Source organism: Protopterus annectens, chromosome 14.part0, assembly GCF_019279795.1.
Source record: "Protopterus annectens isolate FY-2018-M chromosome 14.part0, PAN1.0, whole genome shotgun sequence".
Classification (NCBI taxonomy): Eukaryota; Metazoa; Chordata; order Ceratodontiformes; family Protopteridae; genus Protopterus; species Protopterus annectens.
The window spans coordinates 1,087,819,961-1,087,845,805 of NC_056748.1; the positions used below are offsets into that span (position 1 = coordinate 1,087,819,961).

Genomic DNA, 25,845 nt, shown 5'->3' on the forward strand with positions numbered 1-25,845 from the left:
CAACTTATCTTATGTCTAGACAGCAGGAAGGGTGATCCAATGAACATAAAATGGGAAAAGTGGCACAAAATGCAAACTCGTGTAAAATAATCCCTCAGGGTGCAAACCTCAGTTGTTAAGAAAACCAAAGATGTCAGTATTCTCTCTATACAAAAAGATCAAGGCATCTAGCTTGCCTATTCCATGAGAACTTCTTCAACTAGAAGTAATAGAACCTTTGCCAAAACAAGACCAAAACAGGAGGTTCTACTCAGGACTCTTCCTACACCAGGGAAGGAGAATTTGATCTGTCATGGATCTGTTAAGACTAAATACCTATCTATAGTAGAGAGGGGGACACATTTGTTGTTTTGCAGGAGACCCATTTAGGAACAGAGAAGCACTGTAAATTTGGGAGGAAGGCCGCTAGGAGTGATAGCTATACTTAGTTATGCAAGAGGTAGGCAAAGTGGTCTAGTACTATTAGCCAAGAAAAGATTAAGTTTGAAGAGTGAAGAGGTATTAATGAATGAAGACAGGCAAGTAGCTGCATAGAGGGGATGCTATAACGGCCAGATATGTACTTTGGAGTCACTGAATTTTCCTCCGGGAGCAAATGTAAGCTGCTGAGAGCCATACTGTTGAAAATACTGTAATTACAGGAAGGATTGTTAGTTATAGCTGGGTAGAGGAATCTTGCATTATAGCAGGAGCATGGCAAGCCTGACCAGGCAGGAAAGAGCAATGCAAACGATGATGGAAAGGTTTGGGATGATGGATGCTTGGGAAGTTCGTAAGGTCAGGATGCAGTGTGGTTACACACAGTACAGTGGTAAATAATAGTGCTGGTTGAAGCTGGACAGATTTTTATGTCTCCAAGGACAATAGGGGTGTAGGACATATTAATGCAGATTCACTGCTATACTCTGACCATGATAGGGCAGGTAGAAATATCACTGGGTCAACAGACAAATGAAAGACATGACTGACGATTTCCCATCTTTCTTTTGAAAAACAAAAGAGATAATTGAAAGCTAACAGAGATATTACAAATCTTAACAGAGGAAATGTGTACAATTTCTGCAAGTGGGTAGGAAGATCTAAGGAATCGGTTAAGGAGGAAGATATAGTATATAGTTTGAGTGGGCAGGTTGACAGAGGATTGGAGAATGAGCCAGTTGATGGAAATTATAAGAGGAATTACAGTTGTTCAGAGGCAAACTAAAGCAGGAGTAGGAGAAGTGTCTTAAGCAGAGCTTAGTGGAGATACAGCAAATGGAGGACTTCAGGATCCTGTCTCAAAGTGTTGCTATTCGAGAGTCATATACCTAATTAATGCCAGCATCATCAATGGCCCTGGCTACTAGATTAAGGCAGGAAAAGCAGAAAGGGCAGTCTGGAGAGGAAGAATGAGAAATGATGGAGGGGGGTGATGGAGGAATAAGAAGAGAGACTAAGATAGTCTGCAGGATATTAGCAGGCAATGGAAAAGAGGAGAGGAGGGCATACTATTGCCAGCTAGTTAAGAATACTATTATTGAGGGAGGTTTTGGAACAGGTAAAGGAGCAGCTACTGGTGGACATCCTAAAACTAGAAATTCGAAAAGTGATTGGAGGGAGGGCACCAAGTAGTGCTGGCCTCCCAAAAGAAATCTGTTGAATGGCAAAAGATCCGTAGGAAACAGTAGGTGCATCTACCCTCCTGGCAAGTAAAAATAATAGCACTTATGCTTAAAAGAGATAGTCATCTTGAGGATTTAGAATCTCATCATCTGACAACAATTTTAAATTATGATTATAAAATCCTTATGAGCATTCTGACTAATAGATCGGCAACTATTCTACCCCTGTCATCATACATTAGGACCTATGTGGCTTTATTACTGGGAGAGGATATTTGACAACATTAATAGAATGTTAATGGTAGTTCAGGAAGCTGCTAAAATAAAGGGAAAGGCAGCCTTAATGGCCTTAAATGCTGAAAAAATCATCTGATAGAGTGAAGTGGAAGTTAATAATTAAGGTTATGTGGTAAATTAATTTCCCATATAACTTTGTAAGATTGCTGCAAAGGATATATGAAGGGGTGAGCACTCAAGTGAAAATACTGGAGAACTTTTTCAAGGCTGTATGATAACTATGACATGCTGTATGTTAATGTTAGAAAAATATGTATTAATGTGTGTATGCTTAATGCCAAATTAATAATCAAGTGTTTTTAATATGCTTTTCATTCTATTTTTCATGCACTATGTTTTATATAAATTGAGTTTCATATGAGACTGAAAAAGATGCTTTTTGAAAACTGCAGCATGCTTTCTGAAACTTTCAAGTTGCCCTCTGACCTAGTAACTGCTAGCACAGCAATATTCTTGTTTATGCCTTGTGGAAATGTACTTGAGAAGCAGGTGTTTATCTGCTAGGTCAGAAGTATATGAATGAACAATACCTTTTATTATAAATGTAATGATTCTAGACAAACAGCCTTGTCCAGAGGATGGGAACCTCTGCAGCTGCAGTAATTTAGAGATAAAGTAGACAAAGGATTATTAGAGAAATGAACTACTAGCATTGTGCTTGATTTAGCCGTAGTATCTTGAATGTAACATAACAAGTATCTAACTAAAAGTAACCAAGGCCATGTTGTTTTCCTCAGGAAGTTTCACATAAAAATTGTTTAAATCAGCAGAAATTCATGGGAAAGATGGTCAGCAGATGATGATGAAAAGGTGTTAATCTGTTACGTCAGCATGGTAGGACAGGACTAATTTGATAACCTATAAAAATGAATGTATTTCCTGTTTCTGGTTAGACAAACTCTGTATTAGCATGTTTTTGTCTCCTTGCTGCAAGATTAAAGTGCCTTAACCTAAACCTATCGTGTTTCGATCATTTTTAAAGTATATTTTTCCTTTGACAGTTAACTATGGCATGCAGTAGGCTGTATGTTAACTATGGCATACACTAGCCTGTATGTAACTATGGCATGCAGTAGGCTGTATGTTAACTATGGCATGCAGTAGGCTGTATGTTAATTATGGCATACACTAGCCTGTATGTTAACTATGGCATGCAGTAGGCTGTATGTTAACCATGGCATGCAGTAGGCTGTATGTTAACTATGGCATACACTAGCCTGTATGTAAACTATGGCATGCAGTAGGCTGTATGTTAACTATGGCATACACTAGCCTGTATGTTAACTATGGCATGCAGTAGGCAGTATGTTAACTATGGCATGCAGTAGGCTATATGTTAACTATGGCATGCAGTAGGCTGTATGTTAACTATGGCATGCAGTAGGCTGTATGTTAACTATGGCATGCAGTAGGCTGTATGTTAACTATGGCATATACTAGCTTGAATTTTAACTATGGCATGCAGTAGGCTGTATGTTAACTATGGCATACACTAGCCTGTATGTTAACTATGGCATTCAGTAGGCTGTATGTTAACTATGGCATGCAGTAGGCAGTATGTTAACCATGGCATGCAGTAGGCTGTATGTTAACTGTGGCATGCAGTAGGCTGTATGTTAACTATGGCATGCAGCAAGCTGTATGTTAATTATGGCATGCAGTAGGCCTGCCATGCCATGCTGCAGCTATTCACTAAATACCTTGAGCTTTTAGCCAACATGATTTGGCTTTTGGAAGTGAGAGTGTACATCTGGGACAGGCTGGAGTTAAAAATTATATGTGGATGGTATAATTCTGAAATTAGTATACCCACATGAAGACATGAAGAAAGTTTATGGGATCCTGTGGAAAATTTGCAGAGTTCTGAGGGTACCTAGCTGTCTGGCCAAAGGAGACGTATCAGGGCTCCTGGCAAGTCTGATATGGAAGGTTAACCTGTAAGTAGCACAAAAATTAGCAGAGCTGGAAATAGTTAGGTTTGGACCTGGAAGAAACGGTGAAGGTCTTACAGTGGCACATTGGCCACCATGAAACAACTACTTGGAGTAGATTTCTTATGCATATTCAGGGATACAAGATGACTCAGATCATCAGTACTGTAATAAACATGAAGAAAAAGGTCCGCTAGGGTCTGGCATTTGGGTTCGGTATAAATATTTACTTTTCCTTTGTTATTCTTTCTTTCCTTTACTTTTCTTCCAAATCGTGGTCGACTATAACAGCCCTAAAATGTATGTGAAAAAAGGTGAACACTGTGAACTGAATGGCTAGGGACGCAATAAACCATATTATTATTATTATTTTTTTAATTTTTGTTTTGAACTTCAAGATAATAGGAAAGTAGAGCTTCTAAAAAATGAACAGAAAAGATAGAATGTATTTCAACTGTAAGAGAGCATGTGGAGAAGTCAACACACAATGATCATGAACAGTAGGAATGGATAATTAAACACTTAACATTAAGAGCCCTAATATGGTGAACATTCAAGGCTGGATATTAATCAATGTTAAAAGCTGTGTAAAAAACTAAGTAGTTTATGTAATTAATTTTTCTTGTTGTTAAAACATGTTCCTGCTTATTTGTTAATTGCTGCATGAATAAAGGAATGTGTAACATATTGTATGCAACATTTAATAATTTGGGTTTCATTTTTCTCATATAACAATGTGGATACTGGGAATAAAGAGAGGCAGCATTTAAGAAAAATAAGACTAAATATCTGTCTGAAGGTTCCAACATTCAAAATGCTGACATTGCAACCCTAATCACTCCTTCTCCCTCTGACCCTCATGCTTACCTTGGACCTCAGTGACACCTGCCTTCATATACCTATTCAGAAGGATCACAGGTGCTTTCTCACATTCAATGTGTGTGTGTGTGGGGGGGGGCTCTCATTATCTGTTCATTTCCTTGTACTTTGAATGGCTATTGCACAAAGTGTTTTTACCTAGTGCCAGGATCCAATAATTCCTTATTATGGAACTGAAGGCAGTCCACTCTTCCCAGAAGGAAGTGGAGACAGCTCTGCATTTCACCTTGAACTGCTTTCAAAGCTTGGGGCTTTCCTTCAACTTGCTCAAGTCAAATCTCACCATCTCCAGGAAAAATAAGACAATGGAACACAGCAGTGATGTAATACATTTAATTGGACCAACACGGATTTTACAGTTACCTGATCTTTCAGAATAATAGGAGTGCTTCATCTGGATTCATGTACTGATGCAAAATATAGTAATTAAACATCCACTACACAGTGTATGTACCTGAGGTGTACATGTTCTAGTAAACATCTGAACTGTAAATTTTGTTTCCTCATTGGCATGTTTCAAGTGTCAATTTTTAGCATGAAATAAAAAGAGAAATTATGTCCTTTCCTTTGTAGGCACAAGTGTTTCTGTTAGTGGACTAGTACAACATTTTTTTAAATTTTCTAATCACCATATGCACGCTCTCCCTCAACGAACGCTAAAGACACTCCAGTTAAATCACAAGGAAAAGTTCTTCTTTGCCCATATGTTTAAAGGGCAGCTCTAGAGCTAGTAATATGAAAGGTACAATCCAAAAAGATCCAGAGCTTGAACGAAAACACAGTTTTATTTCCAAACAGACAAAAAGTGAGCGCTTTCGCCAAAAGGCTTCTTCAGACTTATGCAGTAGCACTCATGTACATCAATTTAAATATAGCTTCCTCTTTAGCTATTGGTTAGAGGCTTTTCTTAACATTTAATTATATACACGCATGTGTGATTCTATCAGCATATTTAAATAAATACACAAAACACTGGTTAAAAACATCCCTAGAAGCTTTTTTTTAAAAAAGCAACCCTTATATAAAAGCACATACATTTAAAACAATTCATATTGGCTCAACTATGAAAATAATAAATAATTAGCCATTTATTAAAAGTCAATCAGGGGTTATTTTGACTAAAATACATAACATTTAAGGAAAATATATTGGCTTAACTGCAAAAAATAAGCCATTTATCAAAAAATCAGAATGAGGGATAATGAGTAAATACAATAGCAATGAACTGCTATTTGGGTCTAAAAACCTTCCTGTTCCTAAGTATGGGTCTAATTTGAACCTTATCGTTCAAGCCTGGTGGTACATCAGCTTTTAACCTGATGATCCATCTCATTTCACATTCCAGCGTCACATTAATGACATCTCCTCCTCTAAAGCTGTTATATATCTTCTGTAATACATGGAATTTAAAAGTATGTTGTGTTCCTAAAGCCTGGTGGTGTTTAGCTAGAGCATTGACATCCGAGCCTATTCTTATATTATAATTATGCTCTCTAATACGATCTTTCAGAGAGCGCTCTCTAATACGATCTTTTCCCGTTAGTCTTACCTACATAAAATGAGGTGCATGAAACACATCTTGCTATATAAACCACATTAATACTGTTACAGTCAGTCTCAGTATTAAAATAATACCTTTGGTTTGTGACTGGATGGATAAAAACAGTTTCTTTACTTATATGCACACAGTGGTTGCATGCACCACATGGCAAGGTATTCCTAGCTATATTATTTAACTTCTCATTAAATTTCATCTTCTTAGGTGCACACAATATCCTTTTCAAATTGGGCTTGTTTTTGAATGCAAAGCTTGGTTTTGGTCCTGCTAATTCCCTGACTTCTTTATCAGAGGTCAAGATGTCCCAATGTTTACTGTACAGTTCCTTCAACATTTTTGTATCCCTTGTGTAATTCAAGACGGGTCTTACTATTCCTTTAGATAATTGTGTAATACCTTCATTATTTCTATCAGCCTCTAAAAAATAAGGTTTAGCCGTAGTGGTGCGTAACAAATCAACCTCTGATATCACCTTTTCAATCAAACTTATTTCATACCCCCTTTCAATAAATTTCTCTCGTAACTCTGCTACTTCACATTTATATTTACCTTCAATTGGATTATATCTAGAGGCTCTCAAGAATTGGCCTTTCAAAATGTTATGAAAGACATGACCAGGATGCATACTATTTTGGTGAAGCAAAGTGTTCCTATGGCATAATTTCCTATGGATGGATGTATTCAATAATCCATTTTCAAGCCTAGTTATTTCTACATCTAAAAACGAAATGCTAGTACCTGAATGATTAAGAGTAAATTTCAAAAAACTGGTGGACATGTTCAGATAATCAACAAAAGTATACAATTGTCCAGCATCTCCATACCACAGAAAAAACAAATCGTCTACAAATCTGCGATAAAATCTCACAAAATTCTTAAAATAGTCAGATTTGTACAATATCTCATCTTCCCATGCAGCCATTACCAAGTTGGCGTAGCTATTGGCACACGGGGTGCGCCCATAGCTTAGCATCTCTCTCTCTGAAGGTAAATCTCCTCACCAAAAACGAAAATATTATTATTTAAAATAGTCTCAAGATATAAAGCTATGAGATCTATTTTAGTTGGTAAAAAATTCGAATGAGTGGTTAAATAGTTTCTTACATAACTTATGCCCAATTGGTTCGGAATCATGGTAAATAAACTAACCACATCCAGGGTAACAAACAAAAACTCAGTATTTCTATTCAAGTTCCTGGTGTTCGTATACAAGTCAAGCATAAACTGCTTACTATCTTTCAAAATTGTGCTATTCCTATCTACCAAAGGTCTTAAAGTTGTCTCTGTATATATAGACAGAGGTTCAGTGACCCATCCCTGTCCCGCCACGATGGGTCTCATGGGCGGATCCGTGTTAGATTTATGTATCTTTGGTAGGCCCTGGATCATTGGCAACCTAGGACTATTGACTTTAAAGTACATATATAGTTCATCGGTTATGCTAGAAGTCATAACCAAATCATCTAACATATAATGCACCTCAAGTACCTTCTGCTTCACTACTTCCATATTAACTTTAAGATAAAAAGTCTCATCACTTAAAAGGCTATGCATTCTATAATCATAGTCCGATGTGTCCATCAGAACAATAGGACCACCCTTATCTGCTGGCCTAATGGTTAAAGTATTATCATTCTTTAGAGTCCTTAGTGCACATCTCTGTTTATAATTTAAATTTTGACCATGTTTCGTATGCTTGTATGTTAAAAAATGTTGATGTGTTTCGTCCTCTAATACTCTACCAAACACCTCTAATGATGGACATAAAGGTGGTATATAAGTACTGTTTGTACGAAAACTAATTGGGTTGTTATCGCTGCTACTTGCCCCAAAATTCGCTTTAAGCTGTAGATTCCTTGTAAATAATTTAGTATTAATAATCGAGTCCACTACATCATCCCTGCTAGTGGGTATGAAGCTTAAACCTCTATTTAACAGTTGTTCTTCTGCTTCATTTAAAATCTTTTTCAGAGTGGGACCCTGATATTCCTTTAACTATCCCCCTTTTGTGTCTTCCCCTGCTGGCAGATCTTCTCCCTATTGGGCCCTTGTCCTGTACTATGGGGAAAGGGGTATAGCTATTCTCCTTCTGTAAAATAATGGCATTACTACCAGTTAATATCTTTAATCCTGTTGTAGTGGGGTAAAATCCCTATTCGCCTCAGGGTCTACATTAATAACATTATCATGTGATATAACATCCATAGTTTGCGGTATTAAAGTTTGTTTGTTAACTATAGCTAAGGCAGGCCTCAGTTCATTTCTACTTATACCTTCCCTATTAATATAATGCTAACTTTTTAAATTTTCTACCATTTCCAGGCAAGTCATGTTCCTGGGTTCCTTACTTGATTTCAGCAGCTAGATGGACTACCTCACCTCAGACAAGATGGAAGATCTAGATTCGTACTTCTGATAATTGGCTATAAAATTGTTACAGCCAGAGAATTCCTGAGAGCACTGAGTTTGCAACTCATTATGTAGGGCCTGTTGCAGCACAGTCCTACCAAACTATGCAAATTTATATGTTCTGGAATCATCTCAGCAGTATGGACATCTGCAATATTGATATGTACAGTTCTGTTTCCCTCCCACCATCATCTCTTCTTATCTTGGGCATCCTGGGCTGGAATGATATAGTCTATCTCTCAACATTTACTCCTTCCTCATTGCTTTCCATGGGTTTCTGGCCTGCTCAAGTCTGGGTAACCATGTTTAACCTATTTTTCTAGGCCTTTGCTTCAAACAATGTGCACGTGTCCCTGTTTTGATAGGAATTTTAGGACCTTGCATGTGGTCATCTTGGGCAGTAAAGTTTTAACATGGCCTGGACATCCTTAAGGGTAGACAACCACTTGGCCTAAAGTGGGAAGGATACTAATCATGGAATGTTGGGCTGGACTTCTGATCTTCTGTGGCAGAAGTCTCAATAGTAAGGACTACTATGACAGCAATTTACTCAAAAAATATCCTGTAGGATCGTAGGAGATACAAGGCAATTGATTCACAAGGTGATTTATACCATGCCAATACTCACAGTCTTGGTGTAAATTTATGAGTACCCATCTAATCATTCAGGTTTAATTTCAACTTTACCAAGATGTTTCTTCAGGAGGTAGGTCAGATGCCAGTAATAAATGTGTCTCTCCAACACATTTTATTTAAGTTCTGGAAGAGATTTAAGTCCCTGGTTCTGGTTTTAGTGAAGCTATTTGACTTGTGAAGAAAGAGTTTATCAAGGAGAAATTGGTTCTTAATGGGATGGAATAATTTCACCCCAACAAGAGATAACACATCAAGCCTTTCCTGGTTGCTCAGAGATGTTGGGCTAGCAATCTTCTTGGATAGAAACCTCTGGGGCATTTCTAGTTGCTTACTGTGTCTAAAAAGGTACATGTCAAAGGGTACATTGTACTCAATAGTTGCCCAAATTAAAGATGCATACAGAGGGGAAGGTAACTTCTTTTGACATAGATGACATGCCTGTATATAGTGTACTTTTCTTTTCATGTGTCAATCATCTAGTAGTCAGTGTTGCCTAGTGTACATAAATAGTGTACAAGCATGTGTGTCAGCTACCTAAATAGTTACTTTTGTACTATAGTTATTTTTTATTCTGTAATACCTCACATCTGTCTTTTTCTGTTTTCTCCTGTAAAAGAGCTGACACTCTAAATTTCATTCAGGTAGCACTTGCGTTTCCTAAATGACAATAACGTTTCTTTGAATCTTTAGATGTTAGTTGTGCTAAAAGGATTTTCTGATTAATGTTGCTACATGATGGTTAAAGGAGAGGAGAATATCAATTCAGCTCAGTATTGGCTAGGCTTAAAATGGCCCATATTAGCCTAGTAATTACCTATGAAGCTTTGAAAAAGGAGACTCCCACTGCTAAGGCCTGGGGCACATCATTAGTTGACTTTATACTTTCTGAGGAGATACCTGACACCTTCATGATATGGGTTCTGTCTTTCAGCCGGTTGGTTATATACCTCACCATGCATCAATCTACTTTTAAGGCACTTACCTTATTAATATTGTCATTATATGGGATAGTGTTGAATGCTTTGGTGAGATCCAAATAAGCTGTAGGAACAGAATGATCACTGCCTACGGCCTGGGTGACATTATCAAGGAAGTTAATTAAACTGATGTCAGCCTAGCTTGATAAGGTTTTGATATTACACTTTATGAGGTCAGCTAAGATGTGTTTCATGGCATTGCAAATCAGACTAATCAGGTTATTGGATCTCTGGTTTTCAGGGTCTGTGATAGGGCTGCCCTTGGGTATGGACATCATTACTGCAGTGTGCCATCCCTCGAGGACAAATCCTGCATCTAAGATCAGCTTAAACAATTTAAGGAGGGTCCACAAGGGAATGCTTGATGCCATACCTCTCAGCTGTCCAGAATTTTGTTAAATGTCTCTGATTTTGTCTCATATTTTTGCTTTGTCCACTACAAAATGTTTCATTTTCTGGTAAGTCACTTAAGATTACAGATGGTTAATAATGCCAGACATTAGAGTTACATAATTCTTATTGCTGAGAAAATGCCTGTTGATGCAAAACCTGTTGTTTTATGTATTTTTAAGAGAATGAATTAGAGTAAAATTTTTAAAAATTGTCCTCGATTTTGGGCTTGTGTCTCCCATTATTCATGTTTTTTGTCCAGAATTCTTCTGTTTCTTTTAAGCAGCTTTATTAAATCATCAGATAGATTAAAAGGAAATAAAATAAATCATAGTAACAGTTTCCATTGTTATTTTTATGTACTATACATATATGTTTTCTTTTTAACAATATTCATTCATTCCAGGATTTCTTAACTTGTTCAATTCCTGCCTTCCCTTAAACCTTACTTCTCATCATGATGCCTTTGGTAATTTTCTCCAACTGGTTCCATCCTCCTTTTACCTATTTCTTATGTCTCTATTTCCAGGCATACCTATTGGAAAACATAATCATTGGTAGTCTCTGTTTCTGCACTGGCTTAGTTCTTAGAATACTTTCTGCTGCTTTATAAATGCAATACTCTATATGGTTCTTATTTTCTTTAATGACCTGTATCCAAAATCGTAGTCTCTATTTATCTCTTGATCTTCCTCCCCCATCCCCATTTCATCATCCAAGTAACTTATCAGGTCCCATGGATGATGTATTTGTGGTGCTAGAGAGCACCTTCAGTACATATTCTTTTGTGATATTGGGAAGTGCAAGAGATTTGAAAATTTGTGGAGTTAAGATAGTTGGTTCAGGGGTGTCTGCACTACATTAATCTGATAGTATATATGTTACGTCTGCTGGGTCTGATTCTGTGGCTCTATTTTAGATAACTTCAAAGCATCTCTGTATGCTATTTATTAGCTACATAATTTAACTAAGAAGGATTTATAGTTATCTTTGGCTTCAAAAGATAATTTAAGATCATGATAGTGTTTAATTCCTTACTGATATTCTTGATGCAATCTTTAATATGAAGAATTTTTGATTAGTTGCATGGCTTAAATTTTTTTCTCTTGTTATAGAATTTATTAAGCTGATGGACCACCTAAATGGTTTGTTTATATAGGTTCCACGATTCAGACCTGGTACCCTTAGTAGGTATAAGCAGGGGCCTGGGAGATTAAACATTTACAGGCTGCCTGTGTCCATTAGAGACAGAGGTGCCAAACCAGGAATGAAATTTCTGTTCTCTACCTAATTGTCCAAGTTACAGTTGAATTGGGGTTAAGGAGAAATTATGCTTCACATGGGAAGGGGGCCTGTTCCAGACAAGGGGTAGCCTCTGGGAGGCAAAACCACCTCTCTAACAGGTTGTGTCTACTCCAATCACATCTCCAGGACATAGAATCTAGTCTCCAGACACATTCTAACCACTGCTAACCCCCCCAAATTTAAAACTCTTCTCAAGTCCCACCTATCTAACTCTTAAATGCTCTTGTCTAAATCCTGACTGAATATTTTTAATCCTCCCTAAGAAATTCTAATAATAGATCTTGAATTTATAAAGCTACTCTTACATCTCTCACTCCTATCTTTTAACCACTTAGAGATATATCTAACTATGTTTCTGTAAATATTATAATGCTTTCCTCATAGCTGTGCTGTTTACCTAACAGTATTATGTTTTCTAACATGTGTGATTATTATTAACCAATTGAGCTAAAGTTGATCATCTCCCAATTTGTTTGTACTTCTCTTACAGTACATAAGTATTGTTTTGTAATTTATGCGACATTCTTTTTTTTTTTGATTGTCTCAACTTAGGTTAGTATTTTTTCTTAGATTCTGTATTCTCTGTGGAATTATTTCTGAGTGTCTCATCTTATGCTTACAATTTCTTGCATTATGTAATCACTGTAACTAATGGAGCTTCCCCCTGATCCTCTGCTGAAAGTGGGATACCCTCCCAGTTTGACTATCCTGGTAAACAAACATAAAATAAAATAAATAAAAATTAATAAATATTACAGGCAAGGTTTATGTTTTTAGAATGTGTAATTCTGGTGTTGTTTGTTTTGTGAATATGCAGGAGGTCCATCTGAGTGGGGTCTGATGATGCCTTGTATGTCAGGCATAGATCACCCCTCCACAGCATGTAGGGGACAGAATACAATGGTGGGGTTTTGAGGTGGTCTGCCTAGGACATGTTATTTATGCTCTGTATTCTTTTAGTGAGAAACCTCTGTGGATGTTCCAATTGTTGGATGTGCCTGGTTAGGTACATACCAAAGGAGACACTGTACTCAATGATAGATCTGATGAATGCCAAATATGAACAATAACCTCCTTAGACCTAGATGCTACACCTTTCTTTATAAGTTGCACAACAGAGGATTGGTTCCTCACTACCATAGACATGTGATAGTCAAAGGCTAGATTACTGTCTACATGTGCCCCCTAGTTCCTGACTACTGAGTTGACTCTTAGAGGTGTGTTGTAAATATACAAGGGGTGTCTGACTTCCCAAAAGATACCATTATGCATTTCTTGGCATTTAGTTTTAGTCCATGTCCCTGACACTAGTTATTTGTCTGTGTCAGCCCTTCTTGGAGAACATTACTGTTGGTGGGGGATTCTATGACTGCTCCTAATTTGTAATTGTCTGCTGATTTGGTCAGGGAGAGGCCCTTGACGTTGGCCTTATCTTCAGAGAAGTCGATGCCAAGAAGGAGCAGTCTCAGGACCAATCCCTGAGATACTCTGCTGGAAACTGGCCTATTTTGTAGAGGTGAACTCTCCAATTCTAACTTCCTGGGTCTTGTTTATGAGTCAGCTGGCTATCCACCAGGTGACATAAGGGTTTATACCTAATCTCTTGAGTTTGTCAACAATATCCAAGAGGGGTATTGTGTCAAATACTTTGATGAAGTCAAGGTAGGCAGTCTGAACTGCTTTGCCCTCCTCCATTGCTTTAGTAACCCTCTCAAAGAATTCCACTAGGTGGAGAAGGGATGACCTGCCCTTGATGAAACCAAACTGGGGAGAGTCCAGTGTCTGTAGGTTTTCTGTGTCATTATTGATCAATTCCATGATAATTTTTTTCCATAGGTTTGCAAATGAGACTAGTGAGATCTATGGGTCTGTAGTTTCCAGGGTCTGTAGATGGCCCACCTCTGTGCAGAGGGATGACAGTTGCTGTACTCCATTCATGAAGCATGAAGCCTGCTTGGAGGCAACAGTTAAATAATGATTCCTGAGGTCCTGATAGGTCCTGCTTCATGCTGTTTAGAAGGCAGCCTGGGATATTCTTGGGGTCCATTAATGCAATGTTTTTGGCATTAGACAGAGAGCACTGAGGACCTGTTCCCAAGTGATAGTGGGGGGAGTTATATTTAATGGTATTTCCTGAGTTATATTTCATGGTATTTCCTGAGGGGGAGGGGTAAAGTTAGAGCTGAATTTGTCTACCTCTAGGTTTGCTATATTTTCTGTCTCAGTATAGGTGGCTCCCTTAACAACACGTTCTGCACACAATTATGTATTGTATATGAGGTTGCAGACATAGATAAAGAATGCCTTGTGGTTGTCCATGACCTGGGAGGCCAAATTGTCCTCAGATTTGGCTCTAGCAGACTTTAATTTTCCTCTGGGTTGTTTGTTTAATTTGAGAGCACTTTTATCCTGCTGGACATCATACCTCCTAATTTTTGCCATAATTTTTGTCCTTCTGTTATACATCCTATTGATGTTGTGATTTCACCAGGATGGCTTGTGTTTTTTGTGGTTCTGTACTTATTCCTGCCTCGACTATTCTGTGGGCTGACTTTACCAGAGAGGACATAACACTAGTGGGTGTGCCATGCTCTCCCATATTAGTGAGAACTGTATCAGGTATGTTTGTACCTGGTTACTTTATTGAAAATTTGGCAAAGAAGTTTGTGTTTACAAAAATTCAGGAATCTCTGTATTTACGCATTTGGTGTTATATATGATTCCCAGTTAATAATGAGGTAATTAAAGTCAACCAAGAATATGTTATTGGGTTGGATGTTGAGTGTTTCCAGTAAGCTTAAATACCTTGTGGGTTTCCTTGGTCAAAGAGAGGGACCTATAGCTTGCAAGGAAGTGGTATGGAATTTTGTCTATTTTGATTTGAATGTGGAGAAGCTCAGATGCATTAAACATGTATTTTATGAGCTCAGTAATGTCAAATGCAATGTACTGAAAATAAAAATGTTCATTCTTTAGTATAAGCATACATTATATAATCTGTGTTTACTTTTTTTTTTTTTTTTTTTTTTTGCAGGAAGGTACTACAAAGTCAAGATTCCCAGGCAAAAATATGGTAATCATATCTGTGGCACTTACACACTGTCTAATATTCATACTGACAACACTTATAACACAACAGTTTATATTGTGCAAAAATTCTACACACAGAATGGCGAACAGTAGTACTTGTTTTAAAATTTGCTGATTTTTTTCTTAAAAAACATAAAGAAAGAGAGAAATAAAGACATATGAGTCTGTAGAAACATAGTAGATGATGAACCCAGATTTAGGAAAATTTATAATGATGCATAAAATGACACATAACTGATTGCAAAAGAATGATGCCAAGTGTGACAATGCTAGAGTTCACAGCAAAGTCACCAGTATGATGTGTACTTGAATGGACAGGGAAGCAAGTAATTCATTGGTTACAAGCTAACACATGCAGATTCTAAGCAAAAATGACACAAGGACAAACTTATAAACTGAGATAGCATATTTTTTTATAAGATGAGTATTTAACAATCAGTACGGTAGATAATACAATCCAGAATAGCAATTTGTACACTGGCTGTTGGGAACATTTGTTCTTGTTAGCAGATAAATTGTGTTACTTAGTTTCAAGAGGGGCTCTTACAGAAAAATAATCAGTAATTTACAAGAGGCAGAGTCCTGTATCTGCTGCTGCCATGCAGTGACTATAATCAGCTCGAAAAGTTGCTGCATTGCAGTTAGTGTCAGTATGCCGATATTCAATCACCCTTTCTTCATCTTCTTCCTCCTCCTCCGGTGATACATATTTGATCCCCTCTCACTACAGTGACTACCCTTTCTACTGTGTGTAATGTTTGAAAATAATCTACTCCGACCTTAAACCATAAGCTTAATTATTACCCAAAGCTACAAGGAACATGATTGGACAGAGCACCTATGGACATCTGTAGGTACCCTAACAGGACTTTCTCCCAGCCTCTGATATACAAAGCATCAATATAACGTCATCAAGGGCTTGGTGTACATCTGTGAAGGTTCAGCACCACAAATCTGTGATGTTCTTGTTTCCCTTCTTTTCAGATCTGTAATTGATTAGTATAAGGAACTTGTCAGAATCTGAAAGCAAAGTATGAGATGTAGATTAATAGTCAGTGTAAGCAGTAACATGGTGAATGACATATAATTACAGTATTTGTGTTTTATTCTTTAAGCAGTTTTCTTTCATTTGTGATTGGTACTTCTTCTCATATCTGTTTCTTTTTATTATTTTAATGTGTATAAAATGACACTTGCAGATTCAGTACTTCCTCTTAATGGCTGAAACTTCATCTCAGCTGACATAGCAAGTAATTGGCATCTCCTGGGAGTTTATGTATTATGTAATTGTTTTAACAAATACCTGTAGTGAAGATATAAGGGTTGCTATTAGGCAATCCCTGGGATTCAGAAAGGGTTATTGTAAGCGAGCAACTTCCCCTTACAGCTACCTTTATTGAGTCATGCACTGCCTGACCGCTGAAGATTCCCACAGTGACAGCATCACTGCAGAGAGAGGTCCTGCTGGACAGGCTACTTATTAATGAGGCAACCCAGTAGTGCAGCTAATGGTAGTTAGCAATATGCTCTCCCCGAGTAATGCCTGTGGCTCCCAATTTACACTAAATTTAGAAGGGTGAAGAGAAAAAATTATCACTGTCAAAAGATGGTGGTCACACACTGACTCCAATGAAGGCAGTCCTAGTGCATGTAAGTAAAGTGAAGTTCATTGAAGATACGGGAATGGGGTGGGGGGTATTAATATGTATATTTTGTGGAAGTCAGTTTGCAGGCCTGCCTGCAGGACAATGAATGAAGTGTGTGTGTGTGTGTGTGTGTGTGTGTGTGTGTGTGTGTGTGTGTGTGTGTGTGTGTGTGTGTGTCACAGCATGCATGTGGGTGAATGATTCAGTGTGTCTGTAAGTTTGATTGAGTGGTTTTGTGTGTGTGTGTGTGTGTGTGTGTGTGTGTGTGTGTGTGTGTGTGTGTGTGTGCCCGTATGCATGTATGTGTGAATACAGTGTGAGTGTAGTGGATATGCCATTGCCAATACAAAGTACTGGCTTCCAGAGTAAACGCTACCATCATCACAGGTCATATACTATAAGCAGTAAAAAAAAAAATAATTGTGATTCAGAGATCATTGTGAACATAACTGTCTCTAAATTGCATGTTCACCAAGTTGTGTAAATTGACCTAACTGCAGTGGGCAATTTACATAAGTGGTAAATTGTTTCTTTAAATAATTTAATCACAAAGAAAAAGTCAATTCTGTGGAATGTATATGGAGAAAAGCAAAGCTAGAAATGCCAGGAATATCAGCATATTTTGTGTCCTGTCTTGGTCTTCTAATGAAAAAGGAGCACACACTGTTTTACATAATTTCATTACTACATCAAGTGTAGCAAACAAAACTTAAAGAATTATCTGTTTAAAGACTCAAACCACCACTGATAAATGAAGTAAACCAAGTAGAAATAATGAAAAACCCTTTCCACAGAGAACAGAACCCCAAAAATAGGGTAAAAATAACCACTTTCATTCTTTATTAAATAGAACATATTCAGATTACACACAGTAAAAAGCCACAATCTTTTAAAATGTGAACAAACCAGTCACAATGCTTAGTGCAATGAAGGCTGAATATTTAAAGGAACAGACCCCCAAATTCAACATACATCATTAAAATATATTAAATAGCAACAGTTTCTCTGATAAAAAGTAACAATCTCAACAGTAAATACTTAAGAAAAAATAATGTTACCACTTTGTTCACTGCTGGAATAAAAATAAAACAAAATAACACAGTGCAGCATTCAAAGTTCATCTGCTCTAATATGCAATGAGCTAGACAGAAAAATCCTGTCATTTAAACTAGGGGTTTGTGTTGCATTCAATAATACCTGCCAAAAACTTCCCTAGTCCCCCAAAAGGCTGACCAGTTACCTCCTTGTGGGTTAAAATTAACTTTCTCCAACACACAAAAAATACATTTGTTAAAACTAGTACATATACCAGTATGTTTTGCTAAGGCATTAGACATGTTCTTAATTTTAATAGCATAACAATGCTGATATATCCTGGATTTTAAGCTTTTCTCAGTTTTTCCATCATAAAAGGCTAGACGGGATAAGCAGGTTGCCAAGTAAACCATACCACCATACCAGAAATCAAAGGAGCCTTCTATACTAATTACTTTAGGATAATTGTCCACCACAATACTGGGTCAAGTCAAGGGGAAACTGTTACTATTTAATATAGTTTGATGATGTAAGTTGAATTTGAGGTTCTGTTCTTTTAAATATTCAGCCTCCACTGCACCAAGCATTGAAATTGGATTGTTCACATTTTAAAATACTTTTTATCTGAAGACATTCTATATAATAAAGAACAAAGAAAGCACTTATTTTTACACCATTTTTGGCTCCGCTCTCTGTGGAAAGTTTTTTTGAGAGCTTTTACTTTGTTTAAAGAATCAGAATGGAAGAACAACAAAAATACTATTAAAAATCATATACATATTTTATCAAATATTATACAAATTTCAATGCAGCAGCAACAAAGAATAAAAGCCTTCATGGAAAGTGACCCGATCCTAAAATATACATTGCTCTATAATAGAACGATACAACTCTATGTCTGAGAATACAGCGGGCAAAAAATAAAAAAAGAGCACAATTGTGATACATATATGCAGACTAATGTCTAAATTGTCAAACCAGTCAAACATGTATACAGCCTCCAAGACATGAAGAATATTAGAGGCCACTGAATTATTTAGTGTGCAAAATTGAAGTGGTACATTTTCTCATTAAAAACTGTTATCCAGCACAGGCTAAACAATATCATTATTTTGGCAAAAGTAATCGTGTTGCAAAGTGGTGTAGATAAAACCTATGAAAAAAAGTCAAATTCAATAAGAAACCACAAAGGATAAATCACACTCAGAACAGATACAAAATATATCAAATTGTAAATTACAAAACACCACAAGAACAAGTCATAAATATTAACAATCTAGATACATATGTGTACTGTATTATATTATATTATATTATATTATATTATATTATATTATATTATATTATGTTATATTATATTATTGCTAGCAAGTATGGACAAAGGTTAGCAAATGCTGAAAGCCTGTATACAGAATATTTTAGTACCACTTTTGTAAATTAGGAGAAGCAGTTAACACCATTAGGAAGATAATTTCCTTTAGTATGCATCCAACAACGATCTTAAAACTAGCAACACAGCCCACTTCAAAAGAAAATAAATTTTACCAGTGAGGGATATATTTGAAACTAATGATAAAATCAAGTCATAGGTTATTAGTAGGCTAACAACCACTACGGTCCTTACAAGCCTAGTCATGCACCCCAAACCATTTGAGTCGCTGGTATCATATGGGGCGGCATGTTAGTAGGCAGGTAAGGATTTGTAGGGGGGGTGTTACTAAGGATAATACCTTTCTTTTTGATGGCCTTTGTCCATAAGGGACATGAGGAACAGATCAGGGGTAAATTTATGATTTCCCATTCAATTGTAAAGGTTTTGTTTGAAAAGCATCAAGGATCAATTCTGTTTTACATGGATGGGGAGCCTATTCCACAGTGCAGGAATCCTTTGGGATACATATCTTTCTCTCTAGCATGTTTTGTTTATGTCATAAGTGAAGTTAAAATCCCTGGATCTAGTGTTTCTGGTGCTGCTTGTTTTGTGCATGTGCAACAGATCTGTCAGGCTGGGTCTGAGGAAGCCCTTTAAGACAGACATAGATCCCCTCTCAGCAGCCTGTAGGAGATTGAATACAGAGACAGAGCCTGCCTTTAGGTGATCAGTATAGGACAGGGTATTCATGCTATGAATTCTCCTAGTCATAAACCTTTGTGGGTGTTCCAACTGTTGCAAGTGTCTGGTTAGATACATGCCAAAGGGGACACTGTATTCAATGCCAGGTCTGATAAGGACCGAGTAGACTGGTACTATCATTCCCTTGGACCTGGATGCCATACCATTACCTATAAGTTGGGCGAGATAGAATTATTTTCTTATTATCTTAGCTAAGTGTTGGTCAAAGACCAGATTGCCATCTACATATGTTCCCAGATCCCTTATTACTGGGTCAACTCTTAGGGGTGTTTTATCAATGGAGTAATTAACTTGGATTGACAGTTTCCCAAAGGCCATTATGAGGTATGTTTTGGCATTGGGTTTTGGGCCATGACTTGGCACCAGTCATTTGTCTGTGTTAAATACACACTTGCAAGATGTTTGTGTCTGGGGGGGAATCTATATAATAACTCCCAATTATCAGTCATTTGTGAACTGGTAAGCCAGAGGCTCTCAATGACCCCTTCAGTAATATGTCAATGTCTGCATGAGCATTTCACGGATATCAAAATTAAATGTTTACCCTAATGATCACTTCAGTAATTTGTTTATGTATGCCCAACCCCTTCACTGACACTAATCAAAACATTTCCTCCAATGACCCCTTCAGTAGTTTGTCCATGTCTGCACAAGCACTTCACTGATATCAGGATAAAACATTTGCCTCGGCGGCCCCTTCAGTAGTCTGTCCATGTATGCACAATGCCTGCTTAAAGCTATATTCAAGTAATCTAGTGCCTTAAATCAGAGATACACTCAGTGATTGGGACTAGGAGATTACTAATAATCTGAATAAAAGCAGAAAAAAATTGATATTGTCAAGATACTGAATTAAGTCATCAAAAGTAAAAAAAAAAAATTGCAAGCTGTTTCATCCAGCACTGGAGTTTCAGCATCTCACAACCTGGAGTTTTCATTCACTTTTTATTCCAACAAAATTTTATTTTCTGTGCTGGTCTTATAGGTCTTTGAATAAACAAACAAAATCTAGAAAATACTTTTTTTGAATAATGAAACAAGTTTTTGTTAAGGAGGTGTAGACCAACTAATATATCGCTTTCCATTAATTCCCACAGATTCTAGACTATCTTTCTGAATTTCAGTGGCGATGTGCTAAGTTTGTTTGTTTGTTATCAAATGAAAGGCTTAGAAAGTGAATTTAAAATACAGATAAAATAAGTGAAACTATAACTTACTACATATAAAAGGTAGCTTTTTTTTAATTTTGAACCCAGTCTGAACAATCATGCAGCTTCTTTCGCAGTTGTGCAGAACTGTGACCTGCTGCCAGATCTGAACCTTGTTGAGTCATTTATTACGGTATTACTGGTAAATTTCTGCATGGTCTAGGTCCTTAGTCAGTGGTAGGTTTGCAGTAGTAGCAGTATAGTGAATTCTACTCAAGGGTTTGTGCTTCTGTACTTTTTATAGCTGTATATACCTGCTTAAAGTTGTATTCCAGTAATCTGGTACTTTAATCTGTAGTGGGATCACAGTAGTGGCAGTAATGTGAATTCTTTTCCAGGATTTGTGCGTCACTATTTTTATAGCTGCGTATACCTGACTAAAGTTGCATTACAGTATTTCTGTTTACTTTGCTACTGTTTTTTTTTTTCCTGTTCTTTGAGTCTGACCCCCCCCCCCCCAACTGAGGCATTAAAGTAAAAGTTTCTGACATTCTAAGCATGGGACTTGAGCTCCAGTTTGTACTTTTTCCCCTCCCACCCTTTCCTTGTTGTGATTTTTAAAAAATGTGTTCTAGCTTCTGCCACTTATGGTAATCTGACTTCCAAAGTCTCTCCCTTCCCCACTTTTCATTGCTATTGTCTGTGTAGCCTATTTAAGTACTTTCCCACCCATTGTTTTCCATATATTAATAATATTAAGTGCCCACCCAGCAAACCAGTATTGCACTTGAGTAAACCTTCCTTACTACAAATTGTCTCCTGCTCATTTTCCCAGAGCTCCCAACTGCTTGGCACTCTCATCACACTCTGAGGGGTCTTGGGTTAATCCTGCTCCATCCTTGGAAGGTGAAAGATTTGTTTTATTTAGGCAGTTGCAAAATATCACAAAAAAGCCATACTCTCTGACAAAAAGAACTACTATTGCAAACTACAGCAAACTCACCACAATAATCCACAAAGGTTTTGGTCAGGCAAAAATAGACTCCTACACCCTGGTCACTCTAGCACACCATCTCCACAAGGAGCTGATAATAACTCCCCCCAGGATACTGCCAACGCATTCAATTCCTTATTTACAGACACCATACAGTCCCTAGCCCGTCAACTGTCCACGGACAACTCTAGTCTCCTTATCTTCTTACCTGATACTCTACCAACCTTCCAATTACAACCTATCCCTACTACTTGCATCCAAAAAATCATCCAAAAGCTTAAGCCATGTACCCCCTCTGCAGACCAGTTACCCTCAGAATACCTGCAAAAGGCTACTAAATACACTGCCTACCCTATATCCATCCTTGTAAACAGAACCATAAATGAAGGAATCATCCCAGACATCTGGAAAATCTCCCACATAATCCCATTACATAAAGGTGATAACTCCACTGATTATTCCAGTTACCCAGGTTTGAATGAACACATCTCTATTTTGCCACTATTAAGGTTAAAAGCTGTTAAGATATGATCAAACAAACCACAATAAATAAGGCCAGTAGATGGCACTATTTCATAGTAAATAGATGATAGTAAGTGATTTTAAGCACCATGTTCCCAATAATGAAATATAAAACAAATACAAAAACCCACGAAAGACACTACATTATTTAATAAAATTAATGAATGAATTTAAAAGTTTTTTATATAAAAACCTTGATTTTAGCAAACACTTTTTTAAGATAGTTGATTTTAATATTTTAACTGAATAAGTATGACTGTATTATTCAGTATGATACAAATAACACTGAATTTCATTTGTTCTTTTTTGGAATTGGAAGCATAACATGATTGGATAGGAATGAAACAAATTTGTATAAAATGTTTTTAAAATATGGCAGTTTTATCTGATGAAGTCTTTTGGACGAAAACGCAGAATCGAATAAAGCGTTCATTGTTTTGCAAAACTTTTAAGTGGATTTGGTGCATCTATTTCTTCCCTTTGCTTCTTTTTTGGAGTTTTATTTGTGACTGTGGAGAAGTTGGCCGTAGTGATTCTTGACTGGGTAGAAGCCCATTTTCAGCGGAGGCCTGTGGTGAAAAGCTCCAGTGTATTACAAAATATTTTAATAATAATAATTTTATAGTCTTTAAAAATAATACAAAAAACAACTACAGTTTAAATAATTATACCAAATTAGACATAATTTGAAAGCATTGGTTAAGAACAGATACAAATTCAATGGCAATGATTTAATAGAGAAATTTTGGAAAGTTTAAAGGTAAGTTAGTATAATGCAAACAGAAATTGCAATACAAAGTGAGGAAAATCAGTCTTATGGTACATTTAGACAGAAATCCAGTGGAGAGAAAGTGATAGCAGTAATGGAAGCGAGTGAAGAAGGGGGAGTAAGGCGATGCAAGGTATGAAGAGGTATTTGTCAACATGTAGGGGTATAAGTTATCCTGGTGTTGAGCAACAACACACCCAGCTTTTGGTTAGGACATCTTTCAGAATGGTTTTGAAGGATGGGAGTGGGGGTACTGACCTCATGGATAGGAGTGCACATGCTCCTACACCCAGTGGAACCCCAAGAGCAAAGCCCATATCATAAGCCAACATATTAGCAGGACTCTTGTCATGAGGGACTCCATTGTATGACCCACAGATGTCCCCCTCACCAGACTGAACAAGGAGAAGATAATGGTTAGTTGGTGATCTGGAACCAGGATTCGCCAAGTTACAAATGTACTGAAGTCACTACATTACAGGTACCAGTATGATTCTATCATAGTCCATGTGGGTGCTAACAACCTCAGATATTCTTTGTTGGACAATAGAAAGATTTGCCAAGTTACACACGTACTGAAGTCCCTACATTACAGGTACCAGTATGATTCTATCACAGTCCATGTGGGTGCTAATGACCTCAGATATTCTTTGTTGGACAAGATAAAGATTTGCCAAGTTACACACGTACTGAAGTTTCTACATTACAGGTACCAGTATGATTCTATCATAGTCCATGTGGGTGCTAACGACCTCAGGTATTCTTTGTTGGAAAATATAAAAATTCGCCAAGTTACATATGTACTGAAATCTCTACATTACAGCTACAAATATGATTCTATCATAGTTCATGTGGGTGCTAACGACCTCAGATATTCTTTGTTGGACAATATAAAGATTCGCCAAGTTATACATGTACAGAAGTTTCTACATTACAGGTACCACTATGATTCTATCATAGTCCATGTGGGTGCTAACGACCTCAGATATTCTTTGTTGGACAATATAAAGATTTGCCAAGTTACACGTGTACAGAAGTTTCTACATTACAGGTACCACTATGATTCTATCATAGTCCATGTGGGTGCTAACGACCTCAGATATTCTTTGTTGAACAATATAAAGAGAGACATGGTTGATCTATGTGCCTTGCATCAAGCAGCATTCTACCTTCACCAAGGATGATGCCACAGTATGAACAAACGATGATTAACTTCGATATTTGGTTTAGTTTCTGGTTTATTTTCAGGGGGGTTGATATTTCTCAGCGTGGGAGGACATGGTTAACAGACGATGTTGCTTTGCAAAGGATGGTCTGCACCTGTCTCCCCTAGGCTTCAGAATATTGGCTAAAATTTTATCCACCTTCTGAGAGCCATTTTTAGGCAATGCCAAACTGACAAACCTGCCAACATAGCAAATATAACCCAAAGAAACCTAAAGGTGTTACTGCTCAATGCTAAAAGTCTAAAGAAGAAACTCCACACCCTACAAGTTCTCCTCAGTCTCACTGACTCACATACTCACTGGTTAGTTGAAACACAAAGCCGTCTCCTTCAAAATAAAAATCATTTCTGTAACCCATCAAACTCTGTAACAGTGAGGAACTATTCCAAAGCAAACTACTCTTTACTAAGAAATAGTTTATCAAAATTCAGTGCCACTCCCATCCTCAAGTAAACAACAACAACCTACTATAGGTATCACTCAGAGGAGTTTAGAAGTGATTAGGAAGAGAGACTAGAAAAGCAATTCACAAAAAAGCAATAAGAGGACATGTATGAGTCTCAAATATGTAATAAAGTCTAGAAGATTTAGGGATTTTGCTTGGAAGTGTTTGCATAGGTATTTTTATACTCAAGCAGACTCCAAATAATTTTCCTTGGGTAGATGGCAAACGTTAGAGGTTCTGCTAGGAAGGAAAGCGATAACTGGGAACATATGTTTTGTGAGTGTAATGAGTTTGGCAGACTTTAACAATTCCCTACAGAGTTACATTGTCAGAAATATTAGGTGAGCAAGAGTGTAACTAATGAAATTGTTTTTTAAGCTGGGATACAGGATCAGAATTGCCTAGACATAGTAAGGCCTTGTTAAGTTTAATTCTGGTGGCTGCAAAAAAAAAAAAATTACTAGAAAATGAAAATCAAAGTCTAAACCAACTGTATTTGAAGTAGTGAATATTATAACAGAAATAAAATAACAGGAAATGGGATCTTTAGAAAAGGGTAGGAGCAAACTACATAGAAAAATGGGAATTGTGGGAGTAATCCATGCAGAATAATATTAATAGTAAGGAGGAGTGAGGTTTAAGGGAAGGCACAACTTGAGCAATTTATGTAATGCTGGATTAATGATAATTGTATAAAAGAATACATGTGTTGCCTAATGTTTCTAACTGTGAACATGCTAACATAGTTTGTTTTCTTTTCTATAAATGCATGTCTGCCTATATCTTAAGTGGTAATTCACTAAAGGTGTTAGAAAATGTCTGCTTGTGATCAAATGAATGAAGAAATAACACA

General features: G+C 37.0%; 1 long non-coding RNA gene across 1 annotated transcript in view; it reads left to right on the top strand.

The window, feature by feature from the left end:
• LOC122789429 overlaps nt 1-25,845 on the top strand; it is a 101,785-nt gene that overhangs the window by 13,637 nt on the left and 62,303 nt on the right. Inside the window, exon 2 of the long non-coding RNA XR_006362809.1 lies at nt 15,018-15,056. This is a non-coding gene — a long non-coding RNA (uncharacterized LOC122789429). The remainder of the gene's footprint in view (nt 1-15,017; nt 15,057-25,845) is intronic.